Raw genomic sequence first — 13,479 nt, forward strand, 5'->3', positions numbered from 1 at the left:
AGTAAGCTCTCAGTAAATACGATTGAATGAATGAATAAAAAAGGCTTGGGTGAATTAGGCTACCTTAGGTAGGTGCTATTTAGTGATGCATAATAACTAAACTCAGTATCTCTGTTCTGGTATCTTCTTAGCGTAGTGAGGGGCCAGATAGTGACATCTTCAGTTGTCAAAGAGGTGGGGAAGAGGAATGTGATCCTTATGCAACAGTGTAGTGCACCACTGAATGATGCTATAATAACCGGCATCAAGAGTGCAAGGGTAGCAGGAAGAGTGGGCCCGTGGGAAAATGAAAATCCACAAAACCGCAATGCCATTTAATCTGCTTTACAGGAGATATGCAATCATATCCAGTTTCTGGGTGAATTATGATTTAATAAGAAAAGATTTGTGGAAAAAATTATTCCTCATTGCAAGGTCTGCAAGGATTTCAGGGCCCATGATAATTACCACCTAACTCTAGAAAACTTCTGTCTAGTTGTGTTTTATTCAAAAAGACTTTTTTTTTAAAAAAAGGAACGTTTCTTTGATTTGGCAATTTTCCAATCATTACAGTTCAGAATCTGTGTTCCTGATTTGGGAGAAGTGAATATATGCTATCTGTGGGCTAGTCTTATCAGAGAATGGATACAGTAGGGAATTCATTCACTTTTCCAAGCTCAGTAATTACATCCAGACACCTTGAAAAAATACCAGACTGAAATCTGACAGATTTTCAAATACCTCAAGGGTTGTTTTGTTTTTTTCCTTAAGGGCCTAGGGAGATGGAGCAGAGAAATGCAGCAGTATGGGAGGATGAGAAGAGGAGCAAGGTGCCATTTTCCATACCCTTAAAATTCCCAAGAGAAACCCCTTTATGGCAGAGACTTGGAAAGCACACAGAAAAGGGCTTTGTGCTAAGTTAATCAGTAAGTACATAATTTATCAAATACTCCCAAGGTGCATATCCCATGAGTTAAAGAGTAAATCTCAATCTTAATAGGAATATACCAAACTTTAAAGGGGTAGTTGGGAGGAGGGCGCGAAAGCCCATTTCCTCAGTAGTGTGGTCATTTATCTGGCTTTATCAGTATAAAGTCTTATTTTTAGCCTGTCTGCCCCTGTTTGGTACCTGTCTGCCCTGACATTCTTGTACATAGTATTTTTATGTTTCCAGCCTCCCCCTGCTGTGGCACCCGTGTTTAGAGATAGTTGACAGGGGAGTACAAATGTTCTGGCGTAAATGGGAGGTCCCAGAACAATCTCTCCTTCTCCCTCCTTCCCCGGCCAACAGAGAAACCCTCTAGGTTCGTGAGGAATCAGGAGGACTTATGCAAAATGTTTCAATGACACTGCATTACCCTGCAGTGGGCCCAGCATAACAGTACAACATGTACATTAATTAGGACATTTGGTATCTCGGAGGGCTATCAGTGGCCACCCTAACTCTCAGCTGCCATGGGGAGAGAACAATAGGGGGTAACTAAGGCAGTTATAGCAGAAGTGTTTATCTGTTGACTTGTGCCCAGCTGGACCCTTTTTCCTTACTGACTCATACCCCGCAAGCCCCTTTTCAACCCCACCCGAAAAGAGCCAGAGACCTAAAACAGAATGGAGGTGGGACGGGCAAGAGAAAGGGGGTAGGATCAGAATTTAAAACCCATGAGATCCTACAGCTTTTGAACCTCAGTTAGAGACAAAGAAAAAATGCAGCAGCAAACCTAGGTGGTTAGAAATGTACAGAAAAGCTTGGGAATTAATCATCCCCCTGATAAATAAATTCGGCTACTCGGTCGCTCAGAAATGCTTCCAATTCTAGGGTGAGCAGAATTAGAGAAGGGTTGGGATTTTTACAGCGTCCTTAGCTTCTGTTTTTGAGGTGGTGCCGTAAGCTGTATTTCTGTTTTAGGTCAAGACAGAGTGGGTTCAATTTGTCTGAGATGCCTTGGGGGCATGCCCCTTGCCAACCAAGGGCAGACGTTCCCAGGCGCCTCGGCCAGCTGCGGGCAGAGAGGCCATCCGCATTGGATGAGAAAGGGAAGCCGCCCCTGGAGATATGGCAGGGACCTGATGGGGGTGGACTAAATCAATCATTCAATCAATTGTATTTATTGAGCGCTTACTGTGTGCAGAGCACTGTACTAAGCGCTTGGGAAGTATAAGTTGGCAACATATAGAGACAGTCCCTACCCAACAGTGGGCTCACAGTGTAAAAGGTGGGCTCACAGTCTAAAAGATCTAAGTTCCCCTGCGCAGGGAGCGTCTGTGAGTTTGGGGGCTTTTTTGTTGGTGTTATTGTTGTTGTTGTTGTTGTTGTTGTTGTTGTTTCATCTCAGAAATTGAAGTCTACCGCCACCTGGTGGCTCTCATCCTTGCCAGTGTTTAGGCTCTCACGCGTTTGGTGGGTTAATCAATCAATCAATCGTATTTATTGAGAGCTTACTGTGTGCAGAGCAGTGTACTAAGCGCTTGGGAAGTACAAGTTGGCAACATCTAGAGACGGTCCCTACCCAACAGTGGGCTCACAGTCTAATAGGGGGAGACAGAGAACAAAACCAAACATACTAACAAAGTAAAATAAATAGAATAGATATCATCATCATCAATCGTATTTATTGAGCGCTTACTGTGTGCAGAGCACTGTACTAAGCGCTTGGGAAGTACAAATTGGCAACATATAGAGACAGTCCCTACCCAACAGTGGGCTCACAGTCTAATAGGGGGAGACAGAGAACAAAACCAAACATACTAACAAAATAAAATAGAATAGATATCATCATCATCAATTGTATTTATTGAGCGCTTACTGTGTGCAGAGCACTGCACTAAGCGCTTGGGAAGTACAAATTGGCAACATGTAGAGACAGTCCCTACCCAACAGTGGGCTCACAGTCTAAAAATATATGTACAAGTATGTACATATATGTATGTACATACATACATATGTACAAAAAGATATGTACAAGTAAAATAAATAGAGTAATAAATATGTACAGACATATATACAGGTGCTGTGGGGAAGGGAAGGAGGTAAGATGGGGGGATGGGGAGGGGGAGAGGGGGTTAACCGGCGATTTGCACAAAACAACTAAATCGTTTCGGTCGTTCTCGAACGTTTTTGGAAATATGACAGTGTTTTCCTCTGCTGGGCCCTCAGTGGAGGGCAGCACGGGGAGAGGGCTATTTCTTAATCGCCGTGGGGTGCTCGGGGCTCAGCTTCTGGAGGGAAGGGTTGGGTCTCCCCGAAATCTCTCGTGCCTGGAGGTGGGTTGGGGGCCCGCTGGAGCTGGCCTGGGCCTGTCCCACGGGTTCCCCCTGGGACGGATGGGGTCGGCCTGGGGGGGTTTAGGGGGGTTTTGCAGGTTGCTCGGGTCCGGGCAGCGAGTCCAGACTGGCGTGGTGTCCGTGGCACCGGGGTTTGTAAAGTACTCGCCCAGAAGAAACGTCGTGGCTGCCCGAATCCGCGTGGTCCCGGCCGTAGGCGTCCAAGTGGTGAGCGCTGTCATTTTCTCCCCCCTAATTTAGCGTCTTAAAATAGATCTTTAAGCACCGGCTGAATTGAAGCGGCCCCGGAGGGGTTTCGATTGCCTTGCCCGGAGGCTCGAAACGCTATAAATGCGTCAAACGCGAGTTTGACGTTTCTCATCCACTCACCTTGAGGCTGGCTGAACTGTCAAGTCTAACGGGCCGCCGCCGCCGCAGGGAGGGAGAGGGCTCAGCCCGGACACCGGGGGGACATTCTCGAAGGGCGAGGACGGACCCCAGAGTCCAGCCGACCGGACCCTCCGGACCCCCGGACCCTCCGGCCTCCTCGGCGAGGCCCTCCGGCCCACCGAGGCACCAGGGGCGTTTAGTCTCCTCTTCCCCAAACTAGAGACGCCGGGTGGGACCCCAGGGCCGACAATCACAAGGCCAGCCCCCTCTCTCCCCTCCCTCATCATCATCATCAATCGTATTTATTGAGCGCTTACTATGTGCAGAGCACTGTACTAAGCGCTTGGGAAGTACAAATTGGCAACATATAGAAACAGTCCCTACCCAACAGTGGGCTCACAGTCTCCCGGCCTCCTCTCATTTCTAGACTGTGAGCCCGTTGTTGGGTAGGGACCGTTCCTCTATGTTGCCGCGTTTGTACTTCCCAAGCGCTCAGTTCAGTGCTCTGCACACAGTAGGCGCTCAATAAACGCGATTGAGAGAGTGATCGCCGCCTCTCCTCCTCGGAGGCCAAGCGCTTAATCCATCCACCGTGACCCCCCAAAATAAAATGTAACGAAGGAGAGCAGTGAGGGGAGAGGTCTGAGAGGGTTGGGAGAAAGAATTTAGACAAAGAAAGAGAAACGCAGACTCGTGTTCTGGACAGAGCCTTCTATATGGACACACACACACGTGTGTATATATATATATCTATATACCTATAGATATATATATCTGTATACATATACGTGGCAGCGAGCAGAGAGGGTGTAACGAAGGAAAGCAGTGGGGGGAGAGGTCTAAGAGGGTTGGGGGAAGGAATTTAGACAAAGAAAGAAACGCAGACTCGTGTTCTGGACAGTACCTTCTATATGGACACACACACACGTGTATATATATATGTATATATATACGTGGCAGCGAGCAGAGAGGGTGTAACGAAGGAAAGCAGTGGGGGGAGAGGTCTAAGAGGGTTGGGGGAAGGAATTTAGACAAAGAAAGAGAAACGCAGACTCGTGCTCTGGACAGAGCCTTCTATATGGACACACACACACATATATGTGTGTGTATATATATCAGTATATATATATATATATATATATATGTTGCAGCGAGCAGAGAGGGTCTCCATTATCCTGTCCTTTCCCAAGCGCTTAGTACAGTGTTTTGCACACAGTAAGCGCTCAATAAAGCGGTTGGGCCTCGGGCAAGTCACTTCACTTCTCTGGGCCTCAGTTACCTCATCTGTAAAATGGGGATGAAGACTGTGAGCCTCATGTGGGACAGCCTGGTTAGCTTGTATCCCCCCCCCCCCCCCGCCCCCGGCGCTTAGAACAGTGCTTGGCACATAGTAAGCGTGTAACAAATGCCATCATTATTATTATTAAATACGATGAATAAGGAGCAGAGTTCGGCAGCGGGGGGGAGAAAGGAGTGGGATGGGGGAAGGGAGGGAGGCTTGCCCCCTCCTCTCCTTGCCCTGATCCTCATCAGGGCCGGGCCAGACATTCAATCCGTATTTATTGAGCGCTTACTGTGTGCAGAGCACTGTACTAAGCGCTTGGGAAGTACAAATCGGCAACATCTAGAGACGGTCCCTACCCAGCAACGGGCTCACAGTCGGGAAGGGACAGAGGGGGGCAGAGCCAAGTGAGCCCCCAACCACTGCTCCGCCCAGTCTCTCCATAGGAAACGCAGGGTCGGGGCCCGTCGAGGAAAGGGAGGCCGGATAAAAACCCCAGATGTCCCCAAGCCCCATCCGCACTATCACAAACACATAACTTTTCAGAGCTCAAAGCCCCTTCCTCGCTTCCCAGGGAACCTAACCAAGAGGCCGGTTGTGTCCTTTGTGTCCTCCGGCTGCAGGGACAGGCTCCAAAATTCACCTCGCCGTCGAACGCTTTGGGGGTTTGGGTTTCAACCCGATGAGCTCCATCGAGGTGCTGTGAGCCCCTTTTAGACTGTGAGCCCACTGTTGGGTAGGGACTGTCTCTATATGTTGCCAATTTGTACTTCCCAAGCGCTCAGTACAGTGCTCTGCACATAGTAAGCGCTCAATAAATACGATTGATGGTGATGATTGGATGTGTCTTCCACAGGAGCGCGGGGTGGGGGGGAGAAAAACGCCCCTTTTGAGATCAGGGTTTCATCATCAATCGTATTTATTGAGCGCTTACTATGTGCAGAGCACTGGACTAAGCGCTTGGGAAGTACAAATTGGCAAAATATAGAGACAGTCCCTGCCCAACAGTGGGCTCACAGTCTAAAAGGGGGAGACGGAGAACAAAACCAAACATACTAACAAAATAAAATAAATAGAATAGATATGTACAAGTAAAATAAATTAATATTGGGAGGGAGGGGGGTCGTAGAGCTTGTGATGGGCGGCATATTGGAAGTGGACGGTGCCCCGGGCCTCGGGGGTCAGCGAGGGGGCAGAGAGAGCGTTTCACACCTGGAGAGTGGCAGCTGCTTGAGGACGTGGCATATCGGGGGTTTCCACCCTCCGCCCGGGCTCCTGGTTCTCACGATTTAATGGACACGAGGGCTTCCCGACTGGTGCGGCCCTCCCACATATGTTGCCAACCTGTGCTTCCCAAGCGCTTAGTGCAGTGCTCTGCACACAGTAAGCGCTCAATAAATACGATTGACTGACGGATTTAGGGGAGGATGGCGTGAAGGCAGGGCAACCGGATCATCCCGCCCCGTGAAAAACGGAGACTGCCACCTTTGTGAGCTGTTTTCCGTTGTCTCCCCAACGCCCGGCGAGCTCCGGCCCAGAAAAAGTAGGTTGCCCGGAAAGCCGGGCGGGCGAATCGTGGTGAATTTAGATGAGTCTGGGCCCCTGAGCGTGTCTGTGCACGGTTGGGTTTTGGTGGCGGCGCATGTCGGGTCTCCGTGGGAGTATTTGTGTGTTTACGTATCCTTGTGTGTGTGTGTGTGTCTGTGTGTGCGCTTGCTTGGGTCTAACTGCCCGTGACTGTCTGTCCCCCTCGTCCCTCTCTCCATCCCCCCATCTTACCTCCTTCCCTTCCCCACAGCACCTGTATATATGTATAGATGGTTGTACAGATTTATTACTCTATTTATTTATTTATTTATTTATTTTACTTGTACATTTCTATCCTATTTATTTTATTTTGTTGGTATGTTTGGTTCTGTTCTCTGTCTCCCCCTTTTAGACTGTGAGCCCACTGTTGGGTAGGGACTGTCTCTATGTGTTGCCAATTTGTACTTCCCAAGCGCTTAGTACAGTGCTCTGCGCATAGTAAGCGCTCAATAAATACGATTGATTGATTGATTGATTGTGCTACGTCTCTGCCTACGTGTTTGTGCCTAGAGGACCATGTGTGCCTGGGGGGCATGACAGGGTGTCCGTGGGTATCCGTGGGGGGAGGAGGCCTTCCCAGACTGAGCCCCTTCCTTCCTCTCCCCCTCATCCCCCTCTCCATCCCCCCCATCTTACCTCCTTCTCTTCCCCACAGCACCTGTATATATGTATATATGTTTGTACATATTTATCACTCTATTTATTTATTTTACTTGTACATATCTATTCTATTTATTTTATTTTGTTAGTACGTTTGGTTTTGTTCTCTGTCTCCCCCTTTTAGACTGTGAGCCCACTGTTGGGTAGGGACTGTCTCTCTATGTTGCCAATTTGTACTTCCCAAGCGCTTAGTACAGTGCTCTGCACAGAGTAAGCGCTCAGTAAATACGATTGATGATGATGGTGATGAGGAGAGGGAACACTTATGTTCAAATCCCGGGTTCAAATCCCGGCTCCGCCAATTGCCAGCTGTGTGACTTTGGGCAAGTTGCTTAATAATAATAATAATAATAATAATAATGGCATTTATTAAGCACTTACTATGTGCAAAGCACTGTTCTAAGCGCTGAGGAGGATACAAGGTGATCAGGTTGTCCCACGGGGGGCTCACAGTCTTAATCCCCATTTTACAGTTGAGGTAGCTGAGGCGCAGAGAAGTTAAGTGACTTGCCCAAAGTCACACAGCTGCCAAGTGGCGGAGCTGGGATTTGAACCCATGACCTCTGACTCCAAAGCCCGGCTCTTTCCACTGAGCCACGATGCTTCTCTAACTTAACTTCTCTGGGCCTCAGTTACCTCATCTGTAAAATGGGGATTAAGGCTGTGAGCCCCCCGTGGGACAACCTGATCACCTTGTAACCTTCCCAGCGCTTAGAACAGTGCTTTGCGCATAGTAAGTGCTTAATAAATGCCATCATTATTATTATTATTATTATGTGGGACTGTACTTCAAGACACTCGCTTGTCCAAACGCCTTCTCTATAATAATAATAATGATGATAGCATTTATTAAGCACTTACTGTGTGCAAAAGCACTGTTCTAAGTGCTGTGGAGGTTACAAGGTGATCAGGTTGTCCCACGTGAGGCTCACAGTCTTCATCCCCATTTTACGGATGAGGTAACAGAGGCACAGAGAAGTTAAGTGGCTCAGTGGAAAAAGCCCGGGCTTTGGAGTCAGAGGTCGTGGGTTCGAATGCCGGCTCCACCACAAGTCTGCTGTGTGACCTTGGGCAAGTCACTTAACTTCTCTGAGCCTCAGTTCCCTCATCTGTAAAAATGGGGATTAAGACTGTGAGCCCTACGTGGGACAACTTGATCACATTGTATCCCCCCAGCTCTTAGAACAGTGCTTTGCATATAGTAAGCGCTTAACAAATGCCATTATTATTATTATTAAGTGACTTGCCCAAAGTCACACAGCTGACAAGTGGCAGAGCCAGGATTTGAACCTATGACCTCTGACTCTATTTATTTATTACTCTATATATTTATTTTACTTGTACATATCTATTCTATTTATTTTATTTTGCTAGTATGTTTGGTTTTGTTCTGTCTCCCCCTTCTAGACTGTGAGCCCTCTGTTGGGTAGGGACTGTCTCTATATGTTGCCAACTTGTACTTCCCAAGCGCTTAGTACAGTGCTCTGCACACAGTAAGCACTCAATAAATACGACTGATGATGATAATGATGATGATGATTTTGCTAGTATGTTTGGTATTGTTCTCTGTCTCCCCCTTTTAGACTGTGAGCCCACTGTTGAGTAGGGACTGTCTTTATATGTTGCCAACTTGTACTTCCCAAGCGCTTAGTACAGTGCTCTGCACACAGTAAGCGCTCAATAAATACGATTGACTGATTGATTGACTCCAAAGCCCGTGCTCTTTCCACTGAGCCACGCTGCTTCTCTAGCGGGGAGATTGATTTTTCGATTAGGTAATTTTCGATGGAGGGTTTTTTTTTTCCGGGCTTTTCCTTTCCCTGTAAATACCGCCCCCCGCCCCCCCCCCCCACTTTTAGACTGTGAGCCCACTGTTGGGTGGGGACTGTCTCTCTATGTTGCCAACTTGTACTTCCCAAGCGCTTAGTACAGTGCTCTGCACACAGTAAGCGCTCAATAAATACGGGTTACTCTATTTATTTATTTTACCTGTACCTATCTATTCTATTTATTTTATTTTGTTAGTATATTTGGTTTTGTTCTCCGTCTCCCCCTTTTAGACTGTGAGCCCACTGTTGGGTAGGGACTGTCTCTATATGTTGCCAAGTTGTACTTCCCAAGCGCTTAGTCCAGTGCTCTGCACACAGTAAGCGCTCAATAAATACGGGTTACTCTATTTTACCTGTACATATCTATTCTATTTATTTTATTTTGTTAGTATGTTTGGTTTTGTTCTCCGTCTCCCCCTTCTAGACCGTGAGCCCACTGTTGGGTAGGGAATGTCTCTATATGTTGCCAACTTGTACTTCCCAAGCGCTTAGTACAGTGCTCTGCACATAGTAAGCGCTCAATAAATACGATTGATCATCATCATCATGCAGAGCACTGGACTAAGCGCTTGGGAAGTACAAATTGGCAACATATAGAGACAGTCCCTACCCAACAGTGGGCTCACAGTCTGAAAGGGGAAGACAGAGAACAAAACCAAACATACTAACAAAATAAAATAAATAGAATAGATATGTACAAGTAAAATAAATAAATAGAGTAATAAATATGTACAAACATATATACAGGTGCTGTGGATGATGATGATGAGGATGATTTAGACGGCGTCATCGTTCAGGAATCCCCCCCGGACCTCCTTCCATGGCAACGCCTCGTTGGGGAAAGTGCGTTTCCCGTCCCCGGAGGCAGGGGGCGCCCTCCGCGTACAGCCCCGAGGAGTTGATACAATGGTGCAACAAGGAAAAGGCGGGAAGGCGTTGTTCGATGGCCCTGGGGCGGGGAAAAAACAAAAAAACGACACGACGAAGTTGTTCTGGCCTTGATTCGCCCCTCTGGAAACGAAAAGGACCATCTTCACCCGCCGAAAGCAAACGTCCGGGGAAACGGAGCGGCTCCCACACCCGACCAAAGAGAAGCGAGAGAGGGACGGAGGGCCGCGCGGCCGTGCCTGGACCGCTGGCGCCCTCTGCTGGGGCCGCCGCCCCCTCGCATCGCAATCCGCGCGCTAGCCAATCAATCGTACTTCTTGAGCGGTTACTGTGTGCAGAGCGCTGTGCTAAGCGCTTGGGAAGTCCAAGTGGGCAACATCTAGACACAGTCCCTACCCAACAGTGGGCTCACAGTCTAAAAGGGGGAGGCGGAGAACAGAACCATAGTAACAAAATGAAATAGAATAGATAATAATAATAATAATAATGGCATTTATTAAGTCCAAGTTGGCAACATAGGGAGACAGTCCCTACCCAACAGTGGGCTCACAGTCTAAAAGGGGGAGGCGGAGAACAGAACCATAGTAACAAAATAAAATAAATAGAATAGATAATAATAATAATGGCATTTATTAAGCACTTACTATGTGCAAAGCACTGTTCTAAGCACTGGGGAGGTTACAAGGTGATCAGGTTGTCCCAAGGGAGGTTCACAGTCCCCATTTTACAGTGGAGGGAACTGAGGCACAGAGAAGTTGACTTGCCCAATGGCGGAGCCGGAATTTGAACTCATGACCTCGGACTCCAAAGCCCGGGCTCTTTATTATTATTATTACGACTGAAGGTCATCAATCAATCAATCAATTGTATTTATTGAGCGCTTACTGTGTGCAGAGCACTGTGCTAAGCGCTTGGGAAGTCCAAGTTGGCAACATAGAGAGACAGTCCCTACCCAACAGTGGGCTCACAGTCTAAAAGGGGGAGGTGGAGAACAGAACCATAGTAACAAAATAAAATAAATAGAATAGATAATAATAATAATAATAATGGCATTTATTAAGTCCAAGTTGGCAACATATAGAGACAGTCCCTACCCAACAGTGGGCTCACAGTCTAAAAGGGGGAGACGGAGAACAGAACCAAACATAGTAACAAAATAAAATAAATAGAATAGATAATAATAATAATAATAATGGCATTTATTAAGCGCTTACTATGGGCAAAGCACCGTTCTAAGTGCTGGGGAGCTTACAAGGTGATCAGGTTGTCCCAAGGGAGGTTCACCGTCTAAAACCCCATTTTACAGTTCAGGGAACTGAGGCACAGAGAAGTTGACTTGCCCAAAGTCTCACAGCTGACAGTTGGCGGAGCCGGGATTTGAACTCATGACCTCTGACTCCAGAGCCCGGGCTCTTTATTATTATTATGACTGAAAGTCATCAATCAATCAGTCAATTGTATTTATTGAGTGCTTACTGTGTATAGAGCACTGTGCTAAGCGCTTGGGAAGTCCAAGTTGGCAACATAGACAGTCCCTACCCAACAGTGGGCTCACAGTCTAAAAGGGGGAGACGGAGAACAGAACCAAACATAGCAACAAAATAAAATAAACAGAATAGATATGTACAAGTAAAATAGAGTAATAAATATGTACAAACATATATACAGGTGCTGTGGGGAAGGGAAGTGGAAGTGTTTATTGGGAGTGTTTGACGTTTGCGGAGACAAAGGAGCCGAAGGCCGGGTGCTCAAGGGACCACATCGTACAGGTGGTCAAGGGACCAGCCCCTCTAAGTGCCGTCGGGCCTCAGGAAGATCCGAGAGTCTCAACAAGGATCTCACCCCCTGGTGAAACCAAATGTTCGTTTAGCGCCTTTTTGTTCCAATCCAATGTTGGCGGGATTCTTCCTGGATTTAGGGTGGAGTGGGCAGAGAAATGCCCCCTTGACTGGCAGGGGGACCGGGGTTTGGTACCCTGTTCGAGATACACGCACCCCCTCCTCCCCTACACACACTGTTAGCATGTACGTGCGCTGGAGTATCCGCATACATGAACTGTAATGATCACCAACCCTGTTCGTGTGGAATAAGGAAAGACTCCCTGTATATGGGAGTAGGAAAATAGGGGGAGCAGGCCGAGGGCAATTCCCGTCTCTATATTTTGCCGACTTGTACTTCCCAAGCGCTTAGTACAGTGCTCTGCACACAGTAAGCGCTACGTGCGCTGGAGTATCTGTATACATGAACTGTAATGATCGCCAACCTTGTTCGTGTGGAATAAGGAAAGACTCCCTGTATATGGGAGTAGGAAAATAGGGGGAGCAGGCCGAGGGCAATTCCCATCTCTATATGTTGCCGACTTGTACTTCCCAAGCGCTTAGTACAGTGCCCTGCACACAGTAAGCGCTCAAGAAAGACGACTGAATGAATGGATGAACGAACGAAGGAATCTTCGCTCCTAAACGTCCGTCCCTTCAGGACACGCAACCGCACACTCCCCATTAATCCGTCGTTTTATGTCGCGGAACCCACAGACGGTTTCGCTCCACTGAGCACGGGAGGAAGTGAGAGAGAGAGAAAGGAGCAGCTCTTCCCGTTTCATCTGAAATAAAAACGAAATGGAAAATCAGCGCCCCCGCTCAGTGGCGTGAGGTCGGGGAGCAGATTTGGTGGCGGGGAGAGGAGCTGTGACGGGGGTTGAGTGCCAGCGTGTCTCATGTCTCCGCCCCCCCCGCGCCCCTGCCTGCTGCTGAACGCTGAGCGTGTGGGGTGCGCACCGGATTACTCATAGGGCCTTTTTTTTTCTTCCTTCCCCGGGTGCATCTTCGTGCTCTGGATTCCTAATCGCGCTATAAAGCCCCGGAGGCCAGCCGGGCACCTGCGAAGAAGTCACACCGTCCGTGGAGCCCGAGGAAAGGAGAGGACAGCGGCCTTGTGATCTCCCCCCTCCCTCCTTCACCCTCCCCGACAGGACCGGACCCGGGTGGGCAGGGGGAGAGGGGCGCCGACAGGTGCATTTTCCAGGCTCTCGGACTTTCTAAGCGACCCTCCAAAGAGGGTCCAGGCAACCACCCACCCCAGAGCCCCTCATAGGTAAGTGTCCGGCCCGGGCACCGGGACTGCACCGGGAGGCGAGGGTGACTCCCCTGTGAGTCCGTTGTGGGGTAGGGACCGCCTCTATCTGTTGCCTACTTGTAGTAATAATAATAATAGTGGCATTTATTAAGCGCTTACTAGGTGCAAAGCACTGTTCCAAGCGCTGGGGAGGTTACAAGGTAATCAGGTTGTCCCACGGAGGGGGCTCACAGTCTTCATCCCCATTTTCCAGTTGAGGGAACTGAAGCACAGAGAATAATAATGATGGCGTTTATTAAGCGCTTACTAGGTGCAAAGCACTGTTCCAAGCGCTGGGGAGGTTCAAGGTGATCAGGTTGTCCCACGGAGGGGGCTCACAGTCTTCATCCCCATTTTCCAGATGAGGGAACTGAGGCACAGAGAATAATAATGATGGCGTTTATTAAGCGCTTACTATGTGCAAGGCACTGTTCCAAGCGCTGGGGAGGTTACAAGGTGATCAGGTTGTCCCACGGGGGGCTCACAGTC

General features: G+C 48.3%; 1 protein-coding gene across 2 annotated transcripts in view; it reads left to right on the forward strand.

Moving 5' to 3' along the window:
* The first annotated feature begins 3,450 nt into the window (after positions 1-3,450).
* The window catches only part of GAD1 (glutamate decarboxylase 1), a 49,992-nt gene continuing 39,963 nt past the window's right edge, over positions 3,451-13,479 (forward strand). The window contains exons 1-2 of one of the 2 annotated variants that reach the window (XM_038751308.1): positions 3,451-3,468; positions 12,734-12,969. The gene's annotated coding sequence lies outside the window, so the exon portion shown is untranslated. Of the gene's footprint in view, positions 3,469-12,450; positions 12,970-13,479 lie in introns of those variants that run through there. The other variant, XM_038751307.1, reaches the window with a different exon arrangement.

Source organism: Tachyglossus aculeatus, chromosome 9, assembly GCF_015852505.1.
Source record: "Tachyglossus aculeatus isolate mTacAcu1 chromosome 9, mTacAcu1.pri, whole genome shotgun sequence".
NCBI lineage: Eukaryota > Metazoa > Chordata > Mammalia > Monotremata > Tachyglossidae > Tachyglossus > Tachyglossus aculeatus.